The following is a 16,419-nucleotide window of genomic DNA, read 5'->3' on the forward strand; positions in this document are numbered from 1 at the left end:
ATCTGCATAGGAAACACACACACAAGCACACACCTACCTTTGTTGCCTGCAGATGCCTCCTTGGCTGTCCCCAAACGGTATCAAACCAACACCCACGGGAAGCTGTAAGCATAGAGGACATGCCTGCACCCCATTGGACTTACCTGTGTGGGTTAAACCCGGGTTATTTGACAACCTATGGCGGTGATGGTTCTGCTCAGGCAGAGCAGTGCTGATGCTCCTCATAAAGCTGTCGCTGCTGTGAAGGTTCTAGGTGACATCACAAATCCCTATGGTTACATACACAACAAAGCTGGGTTGTTGTTGTTTACACTCTGCAAGGCCTGTGGAAGTGAGTGACATCATAGCACTGTAGTTCTGAGGGTTCTAGATGGATGCAACAATCTCCTGTTGCTTCTATGAAGGCCATAATAGACGACATCACCAAACAGCTCCATAGTCACATACACAGCAAAGGAGAGATGTTGTTTACACCTAGTGATGTCAGTGGTATTGAGTGACATCACAGCACAGTGCTAAGGCTCCTGGGCCTGGACACAGCAGCGGCTGCAATATCTCAACGGAGAATACGTTTATATATATGTGTGTGTGTGCGTATATATATATATATATATATATATATATATATATATATATATATTTCTCCGCCGAAATCACTTTTAAACCCATTTCCACCTTTTTTTCCCTTCTCTTCCTCTTACTTTTTTTTCACGTTTTTTTACGTTTTTCTCCTTTTCGCCTCTTTTCTGGGCGTATTATTCTTCTTTTTCTTCTTTTTTTTCGTCTAATGCATACCCCATCAGTGCAGCAATGCTTATTCAATACCGCCAGCAGATGGAGACACTGGGGGATAATTTTCTAAGGATTTATACTGATTTTTCCTGTCTGAATTTGTCGCACAGAAAGTTGCAGGCCAAATATGTGTGACATTTCTGCGACTTTAGCTTCTAGAGCATTTTTACAACATTATACATAGGTGCTGAATACATAAAAAGCGACTGTTCAGCGACAGACAAGTCGCATCGGCTGAAAGTAGGCCAGAATGTCAGTCCATGTTGGAGCAGGTTTAGATACAGTCTAAAGTATAGATCTCAAAGTCTGTGCACAGAATTTAGCAAGGGCCTCGCACCTTCTGATGCATCAGGTAGGTGCACAATAGCATAGCCTAACCCTCTGTACTTTGGTCTATATTGATGCGGGACATAGACAGCCAGCTGATGACCAATCCATTAGTGCAATGGATGGCTGGAAGCATTTGTCTTTGCCTTTGCAATACCACAGAAGCAATGCATGGTCAATGTACAGCAATGACACACCTGTGTGAACAGCCAGGAGACCCCCCCCCCCATGTTATGTTACATAGTTACATAGTTAGTATGGTCGAAAAAAGACATATGTCCATCAAGTTCAACCAGGGAATTAAGGGGTAGGGGTGTGGCGCGATATTGGGGAAGGGATGAGATTTTATATTTCTTCATAAGCATTAATCTTATTTTGTCAATTAGGAACATTCAGCACCCACCCGCTATCAAGGCAGCTGCCTATCATGTCATGCCCTACCTGCACAGGTGTGCTGGCTACTCAAATGATCCAATTAAGGAGGCCATTTAGTCAGCAGCAGCAGAAGTCCTGTGCCTGGACGCTCCAACAGCGGCCAGACACAAGCAGAAGCAGCAGAAGCAGCAGCAGCAGCACCACCTTTTGTTTTTTGGCTGCAGCAGCAGCAAGGCCCACAGGGCTGGCTAGCTGGCTAGCCAGCAAGCAGGTAGCAATGAAAGTAGGAATCTTTCTTTTTAACCCTGTAAGGGGGTGGTGCACTGTACCCGAAGATACTGCCATATCGGGTCAATGCATAGGGCGACGGAAGCAAGCTTCGAAATCGGCCCCCGTTCTCAAAAATCCATTTAATATATGGTCCCCAGATAGGGGACGTATCAGATATTAAACTGATAAGAACAGATACTACACTTGATCTTAGCCAAAAGGCCGAGAAGCGATAACCGTGAAAGGGGCGGGCCCAACAAGGTCCCCTTCATGGGCACTATCACTGCTTGCTGTCAGGGAGGCTGCCAGACAATTTTCCATGCACACTCTGGGCTGGGGGGCAGTCAACCACCAGTACACACAGCAGAACCTAAACCCATACCATTATTGCTAAGCAGCAAGACAGGGGCCCATTGCACTCCCACGGGGCCTTTTTAAATGCAATCCATAACCCGGATTTGCCAGGAACCCTTCTTACTCCTCCTACTTGCATGTGACACTGGGCTTAGGATCTGCATAGGAAACACACACACAAGCACACACCTACCTTTGTTGCCTGCAGATGCCTCCTTGGCTGTCCCCAAACGGTATCAAACCAACACCCACGGGAAGCTGTAAGCATAGAGGACATGCCTGCACCCCATTGGACTTACCTGTGTGGGTTAAACCCGGGTTATTTGACAACCTATGGCGGTGATGGTTCTGCTCAGGCAGAGCAGTGCTGATGCTCCTCATAAAGCTGTCGCTGCTGTGAAGGTTCTAGGTGACATCACAAATCCCTATGGTTACATACACAACAAAGCTGGGTTGTTGTTGTTTACACTCTGCAAGGCCTGTGGAAGTGAGTGACATCATAGCACTGTAGTTCTGAGGGTTCTAGATGGATGCAACAATCTCCTGTTGCTTCTATGAAGGCCATAATAGACGACATCACCAAACAGCTCCATAGTCACATACACAGCAAAGGAGAGATGTTGTTTACACCTAGTGATGTCAGTGGTATTGAGTGACATCACAGCACAGTGCTAAGGCTCCTGGGCCTGGACACAGCAGCGGCTGCAATATCTCAACGGAGAATACGTTTATATATATGTGTGTGTGTGCGCGTATATATATATATATATATATATATATATATATATATATTTCTCCGCCGAAATCACTTTTAAACCCATTTCCACCTTTTTTTCCCTTCTCTTCCTCTTACTTTTTTTTCACGTTTTTTTACGTTTTTCTCCTTTTCGCCTCTTTTCTGGGCGTATTATTCTTCTTTTTCTTCTTTTTTTTCGTCTAATGCATACCCCATCAGTGCAGCAATGCTTATTCAATACCGCCAGCAGATGGAGACACTGGGGGATAATTTTCTAAGGATTTATACTGATTTTTCCTGTCTGAATTTGTCGCACAGAAAGTTGCAGGCCAAATATGTGTGACATTTCTGCGACTTTAGCTTCTAGAGCATTTTTACAACATTATACATAGGTGCTGAATACATAAAAAGCGACTGTTCAGCGACAGACAAGTCGCATCGGCTGAAAGTAGGCCAGAATGTCAGTCCATGTTGGAGCAGGTTTAGATACAGTCTAAAGTATAGATCTCAAAGTCTGTGCACAGAATTTAGCAAGGGCCTCGCACCTTCTGATGCATCAGGTAGGTGCACAATAGCATAGCCTAACCCTCTGTACTTTGGTCTATATTGATGCGGGACATAGACAGCCAGCTGATGACCAATCCATTAGTGCAATGGATGGCTGGAAGCATTTGTCTTTGCCTTTGCAATACCACAGAAGCAATGCATGGTCAATGTACAGCAATGACACACCTGTGTGAACAGCCAGGAGACCCCCCCCCCCATGTTATGTTACATAGTTACATAGTTAGTACGGTCGAAAAAAGACATATGTCCATCAAGTTCAACCAGGGAATTAAGGGGTAGGGGTGTGGCGCGATATTGGGGAAGGGATGAGATTTTATATTTCTTCATAAGCATTAATCTTATTTTGTCAATTAGGAACATTCAGCACCCACCCGCTATCAAGGCAGCTGCCTATCATGTCATGCCCTACCTGCACAGGTGTGCTGGCTACTCAAATGATCCAATTAAGGAGGCCATTTAGTCAGCAGCAGCAGAAGTCCTGTGCCTGGACGCTCCAACAGCGGCCAGACACAAGCAGAAGCAGCAGAAGCAGCAGCAGCAGCACCACCTTTTGTTTTTTGGCTGCAGCAGCAGCAAGGCCCACAGGGCTGGCTAGCTGGCTAGCCAGCAAGCAGGTAGCAATGAAAGTAGGAATCTTTCTTTTTAACCCTGTAAGGGGGTGGTGCACTGTACCCGAAGATACTGCCATATCGGGTCAATGCATAGGGCGACGGAAGCAAGCTTCGAAATCGGCCCCCGTTCTCAAAAATCCATTTAATATATGGTCCCCAGATAGGGGACGTATCAGATATTAAACTGATAAGAACAGATACTACACTTGATCTTAGCCAAAAGGCCGAGAAGCGATAACCGTGAAAGGGGCGGGCCCAACAAGGTCCCCTTCATGGGCACTATCACTGCTTGCTGTCAGGGAGGCTGCCAGACAATTTTCCATGCACACTCTGGGCTGGGGGGCAGTCAACCACCAGTACACACAGCAGAACCTAAACCCATACCATTATTGCTAAGCAGCAAGACAGGGGCCCATTGCACTCCCACGGGGCCTTTTTAAATGCAATCCATAACCCGGATTTGCCAGGAACCCTTCTTACTCCTCCTACTTGCATGTGACACTGGGCTTAGGATCTGCATAGGAAACACACACACAAGCACACACCTACCTTTGTTGCCTGCAGATGCCTCCTTGGCTGTCCCCAAACGGTATCAAACCAACACCCACGGGAAGCTGTAAGCATAGAGGACATGCCTGCACCCCATTGGACTTACCTGTGTGGGTTAAACCCGGGTTATTTGACAACCTATGGCGGTGATGGTTCTGCTCAGGCAGAGCAGTGCTGATGCTCCTCATAAAGCTGTCGCTGCTGTGAAGGTTCTAGGTGACATCACAAATCCCTATGGTTACATACACAACAAAGCTGGGTTGTTGTTGTTTACACTCTGCAAGGCCTGTGGAAGTGAGTGACATCATAGCACTGTAGTTCTGAGGGTTCTAGATGGATGCAACAATCTCCTGTTGCTTCTATGAAGGCCATAATAGACGACATCACCAAACAGCTCCATAGTCACATACACAGCAAAGGAGAGATGTTGTTTACACCTAGTGATGTCAGTGGTATTGAGTGACATCACAGCACAGTGCTAAGGCTCCTGGGCCTGGACACAGCAGCGGCTGCAATATCTCAACGGAGAATACGTTTATATATATGTGTGTGTGTGCGCGTATATATATATATATATATATATATATATATATATATATATATATATATTTCTCCGCCGAAATCACTTTTAAACCCATTTCCACCTTTTTTTCCCTTCTCTTCCTCTTACTTTTTTTTCACGTTTTTTTACGTTTTTCTCCTTTTCGCCTCTTTTCTGGGCGTATTATTCTTCTTTTTCTTCTTTTTTTTCGTCTAATGCATACCCCATCAGTGCAGCAATGCTTATTCAATACCGCCAGCAGATGGAGACACTGGGGGATAATTTTCTAAGGATTTATACTGATTTTTCCTGTCTGAATTTGTCGCACAGAAAGTTGCAGGCCAAATATGTGTGACATTTCTGCGACTTTAGCTTCTAGAGCATTTTTACAACATTATACATAGGTGCTGAATACATAAAAAGCGACTGTTCAGCGACAGACAAGTCGCATCGGCTGAAAGTAGGCCAGAATGTCAGTCCATGTTGGAGCAGGTTTAGATACAGTCTAAAGTATAGATCTCAAAGTCTGTGCACAGAATTTAGCAAGGGCCTCGCACCTTCTGATGCATCAGGTAGGTGCACAATAGCATAGCCTAACCCTCTGTACTTTGGTCTATATTGATGCGGGACATAGACAGCCAGCTGATGACCAATCCATTAGTGCAATGGATGGCTGGAAGCATTTGTCTTTGCCTTTGCAATACCACAGAAGCAATGCATGGTCAATGTACAGCAATGACACACCTGTGTGAACAGCCAGGAGACCCCCCCCCCATGTTATGTTACATAGTTACATAGTTAGTACGGTCGAAAAAAGACATATGTCCATCAAGTTCAACCAGGGAATTAAGGGGTAGGGGTGTGGCGCGATATTGGGGAAGGGATGAGATTTTATATTTCTTCATAAGCATTAATCTTATTTTGTCAATTAGGAACATTCAGCACCCACCCGCTATCAAGGCAGCTGCCTATCATGTCATGCCCTACCTGCACAGGTGTGCTGGCTACTCAAATGATCCAATTAAGGAGGCCATTTAGTCAGCAGCAGCAGAAGTCCTGTGCCTGGACGCTCCAACAGCGGCCAGACACAAGCAGAAGCAGCAGAAGCAGCAGAAGCAGCAGCAGCAGCACCACCTTTTGTTTTTTGGCTGCAGCAGCAGCAAGGCCCACAGGGCTGGCTAGCTGGCTAGCCAGCAAGCAGGTAGCAATGAAAGTAGGAATCTTTCTTTTTAACCCTGTAAGGGGGTGGTGCACTGTACCCGAAGATACTGCCATATCGGGTCAATGCATAGGGCGACGGAAGCAAGCTTCGAAATCGGCCCCTGTTCTCAAAAATCCATTTAATATATGGTCCCCAGATAGGGGACGTATCAGATATTAAACTGATAAGAACAGATACTACACTTGATCTTAGCCAAAAGGCCGAGAAGCGATAACCGTGAAAGGGGCGGGCCCAACAAGGTCCCCTTCATGGGCACTATCACTGCTTGCTGTCAGGGAGGCTGCCAGACAATTTTCCATGCACACTCTGGGCTGGGGGGCAGTCAACCACCAGTACACACAGCAGAACCTAAACCCATACCATTATTGCTAAGCAGCAAGACAGGGGCCCATTGCACTCCCACGGGGCCTTTTTAAATGCAATCCATAACCCGGATTTGCCAGGAACCCTTCTTACTCCTCCTACTTGCATGTGACACTGGGCTTAGGATCTGCATAGGAAACACACACACAAGCACACACCTACCTTTGTTGCCTGCAGATGCCTCCTTGGCTGTCCCCAAACGGTATCAAACCAACACCCACGGGAAGCTGTAAGCATAGAGGACATGCCTGCACCCCATTGGACTTACCTGTGTGGGTTAAACCCGGGTTATTTGACAACCTATGGCGGTGATGGTTCTGCTCAGGCAGAGCAGTGCTGATGCTCCTCATAAAGCTGTCGCTGCTGTGAAGGTTCTAGGTGACATCACAAATCCCTATGGTTACATACACAACAAAGCTGGGTTGTTGTTGTTTACACTCTGCAAGGCCTGTGGAAGTGAGTGACATCATAGCACTGTAGTTCTGAGGGTTCTAGATGGATGCAACAATCTCCTGTTGCTTCTATGAAGGCCATAATAGACGACATCACCAAACAGCTCCATAGTCACATACACAGCAAAGGAGAGATGTTGTTTACACCTAGTGATGTCAGTGGTATTGAGTGACATCACAGCACAGTGCTAAGGCTCCTGGGCCTGGACACAGCAGCGGCTGCAATATCTCAACGGAGAATACGTTTATATATATGTGTGTGTGTGCGCGTATATATATATATATATATATATATATATATATATATATATATATATATATTTCTCCGCCGAAATCACTTTTAAACCCATTTCCACCTTTTTTTCCCTTCTCTTCCTCTTACTTTTTTTTCACGTTTTTTTACGTTTTTCTCCTTTTCGCCTCTTTTCTGGGCGTATTATTCTTCTTTTTCTTCTTTTTTTTCGTCTAATGCATACCCCATCAGTGCAGCAATGCTTATTCAATACCACCAGCAGATGGAGACACTGGGGGATAATTTTCTAAGGATTTATACTGATTTTTCCTGTCTGAATTTGTCGCACAGAAAGTTGCAGGCCAAATATGTGTGACATTTCTGCGACTTTAGCTTCTAGAGCATTTTTACAACATTATACATAGGTGCTGAATACATAAAAAGCGACTGTTCAGCGACAGACAAGTCGCATCGGCTGAAAGTAGGCCAGAATGTCAGTCCATGTTGGAGCAGGTTTAGATACAGTCTAAAGTATAGATCTCAAAGTCTGTGCACAGAATTTAGCAAGGGCCTCGCACCTTCTGATGCATCAGGTAGGTGCACAATAGCATAGCCTAACCCTCTGTACTTTGGTCTATATTGATGCGGGACATAGACAGCCAGCTGATGACCAATCCATTAGTGCAATGGATGGCTGGAAGCATTTGTCTTTGCCTTTGCAATACCACAGAAGCAATGCATGGTCAATGTACAGCAATGACACACCTGTGTGAACAGCCAGGAGACCCCCCCCCCATGTTATGTTACATAGTTACATAGTTAGTACGGTCGAAAAAAGACATATGTCCATCAAGTTCAACCAGGGAATTAAGGGGTAGGGGTGTGGCGCGATATTGGGGAAGGGATGAGATTTTATATTTCTTCATAAGCATTAATCTTATTTTGTCAATTAGGAACATTCAGCACCCACCCGCTATCAAGGCAGCTGCCTATCATGTCATGCCCTACCTGCACAGGTGTGCTGGCTACTCAAATGATCCAATTAAGGAGGCCATTTAGTCAGCAGCAGCAGAAGTCCTGTGCCTGGACGCTCCAACAGCGGCCAGACACAAGCAGAAGCAGCAGAAGCAGCAGCAGCAGCACCACCTTTTGTTTTTTGGCTGCAGCAGCAGCAAGGCCCACAGGGCTGGCTAGCTGGCTAGCCAGCAAGCAGGTAGCAATGAAAGTAGGAATCTTTCTTTTTAACCCTGTAAGGGGGTGGTGCACTGTACCCGAAGATACTGCCATATCGGGTCAATGCATAGGGCGACGGAAGCAAGCTTCGAAATCGGCCCCCGTTCTCAAAAATCCATTTAATATATGGTCCCCAGATAGGGGACGTATCAGATATTAAACTGATAAGAACAGATACTACACTTGATCTTAGCCAAAAGGCCGAGAAGCGATAACCGTGAAAGGGGCGGGCCCAACAAGGTCCCCTTCATGGGCACTATCACTGCTTGCTGTCAGGGAGGCTGCCAGACAATTTTCCATGCACACTCTGGGCTGGGGGGCAGTCAACCACCAGTACACACAGCAGAACCTAAACCCATACCATTATTGCTAAGCAGCAAGACAGGGGCCCATTGCACTCCCACGGGGCCTTTTTAAATGCAATCCATAACCCGGATTTGCCAGGAACCCTTCTTACTCCTCCTACTTGCATGTGACACTGGGCTTAGGATCTGCATAGGAAACACACACACAAGCACACACCTACCTTTGTTGCCTGCAGATGCCTCCTTGGCTGTCCCCAAACGGTATCAAACCAACACCCACGGGAAGCTGTAAGCATAGAGGACATGCCTGCACCCCATTGGACTTACCTGTGTGGGTTAAACCCGGGTTATTTGACAACCTATGGCGGTGATGGTTCTGCTCAGGCAGAGCAGTGCTGATGCTCCTCATAAAGCTGTCGCTGCTGTGAAGGTTCTAGGTGACATCACAAATCCCTATGGTTACATACACAACAAAGCTGGGTTGTTGTTGTTTACACTCTGCAAGGCCTGTGGAAGTGAGTGACATCATAGCACTGTAGTTCTGAGGGTTCTAGATGGATGCAACAATCTCCTGTTGCTTCTATGAAGGCCATAATAGACGACATCACCAAACAGCTCCATAGTCACATACACAGCAAAGGAGAGATGTTGTTTACACCTAGTGATGTCAGTGGTATTGAGTGACATCACAGCACAGTGCTAAGGCTCCTGGGCCTGGACACAGCAGCGGCTGCAATATCTCAACGGAGAATACGTTTATATATATGTGTGTGTGTGCGCGTATATATATATATATATATATATATATATATATATATATATATATATTTCTCCGCCGAAATCACTTTTAAACCCATTTCCACCTTTTTTTCCCTTCTCTTCCTCTTACTTTTTTTTCACGTTTTTTTACGTTTTTCTCCTTTTCGCCTCTTTTCTGGGCGTATTATTCTTCTTTTTCTTCTTTTTTTTCGTCTAATGCATACCCCATCAGTGCAGCAATGCTTATTCAATACCGCCAGCAGATGGAGACACTGGGGGATAATTTTCTAAGGATTTATACTGATTTTTCCTGTCTGAATTTGTCGCACAGAAAGTTGCAGGCCAAATATGTGTGACATTTCTGCGACTTTAGCTTCTAGAGCATTTTTACAACATTATACATAGGTGCTGAATACATAAAAAGCGACTGTTCAGCGACAGACAAGTCACATCGGCTGAAAGTAGGCCAGAATGTCAGTCCATGTTGGAGCAGGTTTAGATACAGTCTAAAGTATAGATCTCAAAGTCTGTGCACAGAATTTAGCAAGGGCCTCGCACCTTCTGATGCATCAGGTAGGTGCACAATAGCATAGCCTAACCCTCTGTACTTTGGTCTATATTGATGCGGGACATAGACAGCCAGCTGATGACCAATCCATTAGTGCAATGGATGGCTGGAAGCATTTGTCTTTGCCTTTGCAATACCACAGAAGCAATGCATGGTCAATGTACAGCAATGACACACCTGTGTGAACAGCCAGGAGACCCCCCCCCCATGTTATGTTACATAGTTACATAGTTAGTACGGTCGAAAAAAGACATATGTCCATCAAGTTCAACCAGGGAATTAAGGGGTAGGGGTGTGGCGCGATATTGGGGAAGGGATGAGATTTTATATTTCTTCATAAGCATTAATCTTATTTTGTCAATTAGGAACATTCAGCACCCACCCGCTATCAAGGCAGCTGCCTATCATGTCATGCCCTACCTGCACAGGTGTGCTGGCTACTCAAATGATCCAATTAAGGAGGCCATTTAGTCAGCAGCAGCAGAAGTCCTGTGCCTGGACGCTCCAACAGCGGCCAGACACAAGCAGAAGCAGCAGAAGCAGCAGCAGCAGCACCACCTTTTGTTTTTTGGCTGCAGCAGCAGCAAGGCCCACAGGGCTGGCTAGCTGGCTAGCCAGCAAGCAGGTAGCAATGAAAGTAGGAATCTTTCTTTTTAACCCTGTAAGGGGGTGGTGCACTGTACCCGAAGATACTGCCATATCGGGTCAATGCATAGGGCGACGGAAGCAAGCTTCGAAATCGGCCCCCGTTCTCAAAAATCCATTTAATATATGGTCCCCAGATAGGGGACGTATCAGATATTAAACTGATAAGAACAGATACTACACTTGATCTTAGCCAAAAGGCCGAGAAGCGATAACCGTGAAAGGGGCGGGCCCAACAAGGTCCCCTTCATGGGCACTATCACTGCTTGCTGTCAGGGAGGCTGCCAGACAATTTTCCATGCACACTCTGGGCTGGGGGGCAGTCAACCACCAGTACACACAGCAGAACCTAAACCCATACCATTATTGCTAAGCAGCAAGACAGGGGCCCATTGCACTCCCACGGGGCCTTTTTAAATGCAATCCATAACCCGGATTTGCCAGGAACCCTTCTTACTCCTCCTACTTGCATGTGACACTGGGCTTAGGATCTGCATAGGAAACACACACACAAGCACACACCTACCTTTGTTGCCTGCAGATGCCTCCTTGGCTGTCCCCAAACGGTATCAAACCAACACCCACGGGAAGCTGTAAGCATAGAGGACATGCCTGCACCCCATTGGACTTACCTGTGTGGGTTAAACCCGGGTTATTTGACAACCTATGGCGGTGATGGTTCTGCTCAGGCAGAGCAGTGCTGATGCTCCTCATAAAGCTGTCGCTGCTGTGAAGGTTCTAGGTGACATCACAAATCCCTATGGTTACATACACAACAAAGCTGGGTTGTTGTTGTTTACACTCTGCAAGGCCTGTGGAAGTGAGTGACATCATAGCACTGTAGTTCTGAGGGTTCTAGATGGATGCAACAATCTCCTGTTGCTTCTATGAAGGCCATAATAGACGACATCACCAAACAGCTCCATAGTCACATACACAGCAAAGGAGAGATGTTGTTTACACCTAGTGATGTCAGTGGTATTGAGTGACATCACAGCACAGTGCTAAGGCTCCTGGGCCTGGACACAGCAGCGGCTGCAATATCTCAACGGAGAATACGTTTATATATATGTGTGTGTGTGCGCGTATATATATATATATATATATATATATATATATATATATATATATATTCTCCGCCGAAATCACTTTTAAACCCATTTCCACCTTTTTTTCCCTTCTCTTCCTCTTACTTTTTTTTCACGTTTTTTTTACGTTTTTCTCCTTTTCGCCTCTTTTCTGGGCGTATTATTCTTCTTTTTCTTCTTTTTTTTCGTCTAATGCATACCCCATCAGTGCAGCAATGCTTATTCAATACCGCCAGCAGATGGAGACACTGGGGGATAATTTTCTAAGGATTTATACTGATTTTTCCTGTCTGAATTTGTCGCACAGAAAGTTGCAGGCCAAATATGTGTGACATTTCTGCGACTTTAGCTTCTAGAGCATTTTTACAACATTATACATAGGTGCTGAATACATAAAAAGCGACTGTTCAGCGACAGACAAGTCGCATCGGCTGAAAGTAGGCCAGAATGTCAGTCCATGTTGGAGCAGGTTTAGATACAGTCTAAAGTATAGATCTCAAAGTCTGTGCACAGAATTTAGCAAGGGCCTCGCACCTTCTGATGCATCAGGTAGGTGCACAATAGCATAGCCTAACCCTCTGTACTTTGGTCTATATTGATGCGGGACATAGACAGCCAGCTGATGACCAATCCATTAGTGCAATGGATGGCTGGAAGCATTTGTCTTTGCCTTTGCAATACCACAGAAGCAATGCATGGTCAATGTACAGCAATGACACACCTGTGTGAACAGCCAGGAGACCCCCCCCCCATGTTATGTTACATAGTTACATAGTTAGTACGGTCGAAAAAAGACATATGTCCATCAAGTTCAACCAGGGAATTAAGGGGTAGGGGTGTGGCGCGATATTGGGGAAGGGATGAGATTTTATATTTCTTCATAAGCATTAATCTTATTTTGTCAATTAGGAACATTCAGCACCCACCCGCTATCAAGGCAGCTGCCTATCATGTCATGCCCTACCTGCACAGGTGTGCTGGCTACTCAAATGATCCAATTAAGGAGGCCATTTAGTCAGCAGCAGCAGAAGTCCTGTGCCTGGACGCTCCAACAGCGGCCAGACACAAGCAGAAGCAGCAGAAGCAGCAGCAGCAGCACCACCTTTTGTTTTTTGGCTGCAGCAGCAGCAAGGCCCACAGGGCTGGCTAGCTGGCTAGCCAGCAAGCAGGTAGCAATGAAAGTAGGAATCTTTCTTTTTAACCCTGTAAGGGGGTGGTGCACTGTACCCGAAGATACTGCCATATCGGGTCAATGCATAGGGCGACGGAAGCAAGCTTCGAAATCGGCCCCCGTTCTCAAAAATCCATTTAATATATGGTCCCCAGATAGGGGACGTATCAGATATTAAACTGATAAGAACAGATACTACACTTGATCTTAGCCAAAAGGCCGAGAAGCGATAACCGTGAAAGGGGCGGGCCCAACAAGGTCCCCTTCATGGGCACTATCACTGCTTGCTGTCAGGGAGGCTGCCAGACAATTTTCCATGCACACTCTGGGCTGGGGGGCAGTCAACCACCAGTACACACAGCAGAACCTAAACCCATACCATTATTGCTAAGCAGCAAGACAGGGGCCCATTGCACTCCCACGGGGCCTTTTTAAATGCAATCCATAACCCGGATTTGCCAGGAACCCTTCTTACTCCTCCTACTTGCATGTGACACTGGGCTTAGGATCTGCATAGGAAACACACACACAAGCACACACCTACCTTTGTTGCCTGCAGATGCCTCCTTGGCTGTCCCCAAACGGTATCAAACCAACACCCACGGGAAGCTGTAAGCATAGAGGACATGCCTGCACCCCATTGGACTTACCTGTGTGGGTTAAACCCGGGTTATTTGACAACCTATGGCGGTGATGGTTCTGCTCAGGCAGAGCAGTGCTGATGCTCCTCATAAAGCTGTCGCTGCTGTGAAGGTTCTAGGTGACATCACAAATCCCTATGGTTACATACACAACAAAGCTGGGTTGTTGTTGTTTACACTCTGCAAGGCCTGTGGAAGTGAGTGACATCATAGCACTGTAGTTCTGAGGGTTCTAGATGGATGCAACAATCTCCTGTTGCTTCTATGAAGGCCATAATAGACGACATCACCAAACAGCTCCATAGTCACATACACAGCAAAGGAGAGATGTTGTTTACACCTAGTGATGTCAGTGGTATTGAGTGACATCACAGCACAGTGCTAAGGCTCCTGGGCCTGGACACAGCAGCGGCTGCAATATCTCAACGGAGAATACGTTTATATATATGTGTGTGTGTGCGCGTATATATATATATATATATATATATATATATATATATATATATATATATATATTCTCCGCCAAAATCACTTTTAAACCCATTTCCACCTTTTTTTCCCTTCTCTTCCTCTTACTTTTTTTTCACGTTTTTTTACGTTTTTCTCCTTTTCGCCTCTTTTCTGGGCGTATTATTCTTCTTTTTCTTCTTTTTTTTCGTCTAATGCATACCCCATCAGTGCAGCAATGCTTATTCAATACCGCCAGCAGATGGAGACACTGGGGGATAATTTTCTAAGGATTTATACTGATTTTTCCTGTCTGAATTTGTCGCACAGAAAGTTGCAGGCCAAATATGTGTGACATTTCTGCGACTTTAGCTTCTAGAGCATTTTTACAACATTATACATAGGTGCTGAATACATAAAAAGCGACTGTTCAGCGACAGACAAGTCGCATCGGCTGAAAGTAGGCCAGAATGTCAGTCCATGTTGGAGCAGGTTTAGATACAGTCTAAAGTATAGATCTCAAAGTCTGTGCACAGAATTTAGCAAGGGCCTCGCACCTTCTGATGCATCAGGTAGGTGCACAATAGCATAGCCTAACCCTCTGTACTTTGGTCTATATTGATGCGGGACATAGACAGCCAGCTGATGACCAATCCATTAGTGCAATGGATGGCTGGAAGCATTTGTCTTTGCCTTTGCAATACCACAGAAGCAATGCATGGTCAATGTACAGCAATGACACACCTGTGTGAACAGCCAGGAGACCCCCCCCCCATGTTATGTTACATAGTTACATAGTTAGTACGGTCGAAAAAAGACATATGTCCATCAAGTTCAACCAGGGAATTAAGGGGTAGGGGTGTGGCGCGATATTGGGGAAGGGATGAGATTTTATATTTCTTCATAAGCATTAATCTTATTTTGTCAATTAGGAACATTCAGCACCCACCCGCTATCAAGGCAGCTGCCTATCATGTCATGCCCTACCTGCACAGGTGTGCTGGCTACTCAAATGATCCAATTAAGGAGGCCATTTAGTCAGCAGCAGCAGAAGTCCTGTGCCTGGACGCTCCAACAGCGGCCAGACACAAGCAGAAGCAGCAGAAGCAGCAGCAGCAGCACCACCTTTTGTTTTTTGGCTGCAGCAGCAGCAAGGCCCACAGGGCTGGCTAGCTGGCTAGCCAGCAAGCAGGTAGCAATGAAAGTAGGAATCTTTCTTTTTAACCCTGTAAGGGGGTGGTGCACTGTACCCGAAGATACTGCCATATCGGGTCAATGCATAGGGCGACGGAAGCAAGCTTCGAAATCGGCCCCCGTTCTCAAAAATCCATTTAATATATGGTCCCCAGATAGGGGACGTATCAGATATTAAACTGATAAGAACAGATACTACACTTGATCTTAGCCAAAAGGCCGAGAAGCGATAACCGTGAAAGGGGCGGGCCCAACAAGGTCCCCTTCATGGGCACTATCACTGCTTGCTGTCAGGGAGGCTGCCAGACAATTTTCCATGCACACTCTGGGCTGGGGGGCAGTCAACCACCAGTACACACAGCAGAACCTAAACCCATACCATTATTGCTAAGCAGCAAGACAGGGGCCCATTGCACTCCCACGGGGCCTTTTTAAATGCAATCCATAACCCGGATTTGCCAGGAACCCTTCTTACTCCTCCTACTTGCATGTGACACTGGGCTTAGGATCTGCATAGGAAACACACACACAAGCACACACCTACCTTTGTTGCCTGCAGATGCCTCCTTGGCTGTCCCCAAACGGTATCAAACCAACACCCACGGGAAGCTGTAAGCATAGAGGACATGCCTGCACCCCATTGGACTTACCTGTGTGGGTTAAACCCGGGTTATTTGACAACCTATGGCGGTGATGGTTCTGCTCAGGCAGAGCAGTGCTGATGCTCCTCATAAAGCTGTCGCTGCTGTGAAGGTTCTAGGTGACATCACAAATCCCTTTGGTTACATACACAACAAAGCTGGGTTGTTGTTGTTTACACTCTGCAAGGCCTGTGGAAGTGAGTGACATCATAGCACTGTAGTTCTGAGGGTTCTAGATGGATGCAACAATCTCCTGTTGCTTCTATGAAGGCCATAATAGACGACATCACCAAACAGCTCCATAGTCACATACACAGCAAAGGAGAGATGTTGTTT

General features: G+C 46.0%; 7 non-coding genes across 7 annotated transcripts; all 7 read right to left on the bottom strand.

Annotated features, from left to right (window-relative positions):
* Nucleotides 1–1,807: 1,807 nt before the first annotated feature.
* Nucleotides 1,808–1,998, bottom strand: LOC130301927 (U2 spliceosomal RNA). The gene has a single exon (XR_008852265.1). It is a non-coding gene; the product is annotated as a U2 spliceosomal RNA (small nuclear RNA).
* Nucleotides 1,999–4,077: 2,079 nt separating this feature from the next.
* Nucleotides 4,078–4,268, bottom strand: LOC130301928 (U2 spliceosomal RNA). The gene has a single exon (XR_008852266.1). It is a non-coding gene; the product is annotated as a U2 spliceosomal RNA (small nuclear RNA).
* A 2,097-nt stretch (nucleotides 4,269–6,365) lies between these two features.
* LOC130301926 (U2 spliceosomal RNA) lies at nucleotides 6,366–6,556 on the bottom strand. The gene has a single exon (XR_008852264.1). It is a non-coding gene; the product is annotated as a U2 spliceosomal RNA (small nuclear RNA).
* Nucleotides 6,557–8,646: 2,090 nt separating this feature from the next.
* LOC130301929 (U2 spliceosomal RNA) lies at nucleotides 8,647–8,837 on the bottom strand. Its single transcript, XR_008852267.1, has one exon. It is a non-coding gene; the product is annotated as a U2 spliceosomal RNA (small nuclear RNA).
* A 2,086-nt stretch (nucleotides 8,838–10,923) lies between these two features.
* Nucleotides 10,924–11,114, bottom strand: LOC130301930 (U2 spliceosomal RNA). Its single transcript, XR_008852268.1, has one exon. It is a non-coding gene; the product is annotated as a U2 spliceosomal RNA (small nuclear RNA).
* A 2,086-nt stretch (nucleotides 11,115–13,200) lies between these two features.
* Nucleotides 13,201–13,391, bottom strand: LOC130301932 (U2 spliceosomal RNA). The gene has a single exon (XR_008852269.1). It is a non-coding gene; the product is annotated as a U2 spliceosomal RNA (small nuclear RNA).
* A 2,091-nt stretch (nucleotides 13,392–15,482) lies between these two features.
* On the bottom strand, nucleotides 15,483–15,673 carry LOC130301933 (U2 spliceosomal RNA). Its single transcript, XR_008852270.1, has one exon. It is a non-coding gene; the product is annotated as a U2 spliceosomal RNA (small nuclear RNA).
* Between the last annotated feature and the right edge of the window lie 746 nt (nucleotides 15,674–16,419).

Source organism: Hyla sarda, unplaced genomic scaffold (genome assembly GCF_029499605.1).
Source record: "Hyla sarda isolate aHylSar1 unplaced genomic scaffold, aHylSar1.hap1 scaffold_1142, whole genome shotgun sequence".
Classification (NCBI taxonomy): domain Eukaryota; kingdom Metazoa; phylum Chordata; class Amphibia; order Anura; family Hylidae; genus Hyla; species Hyla sarda.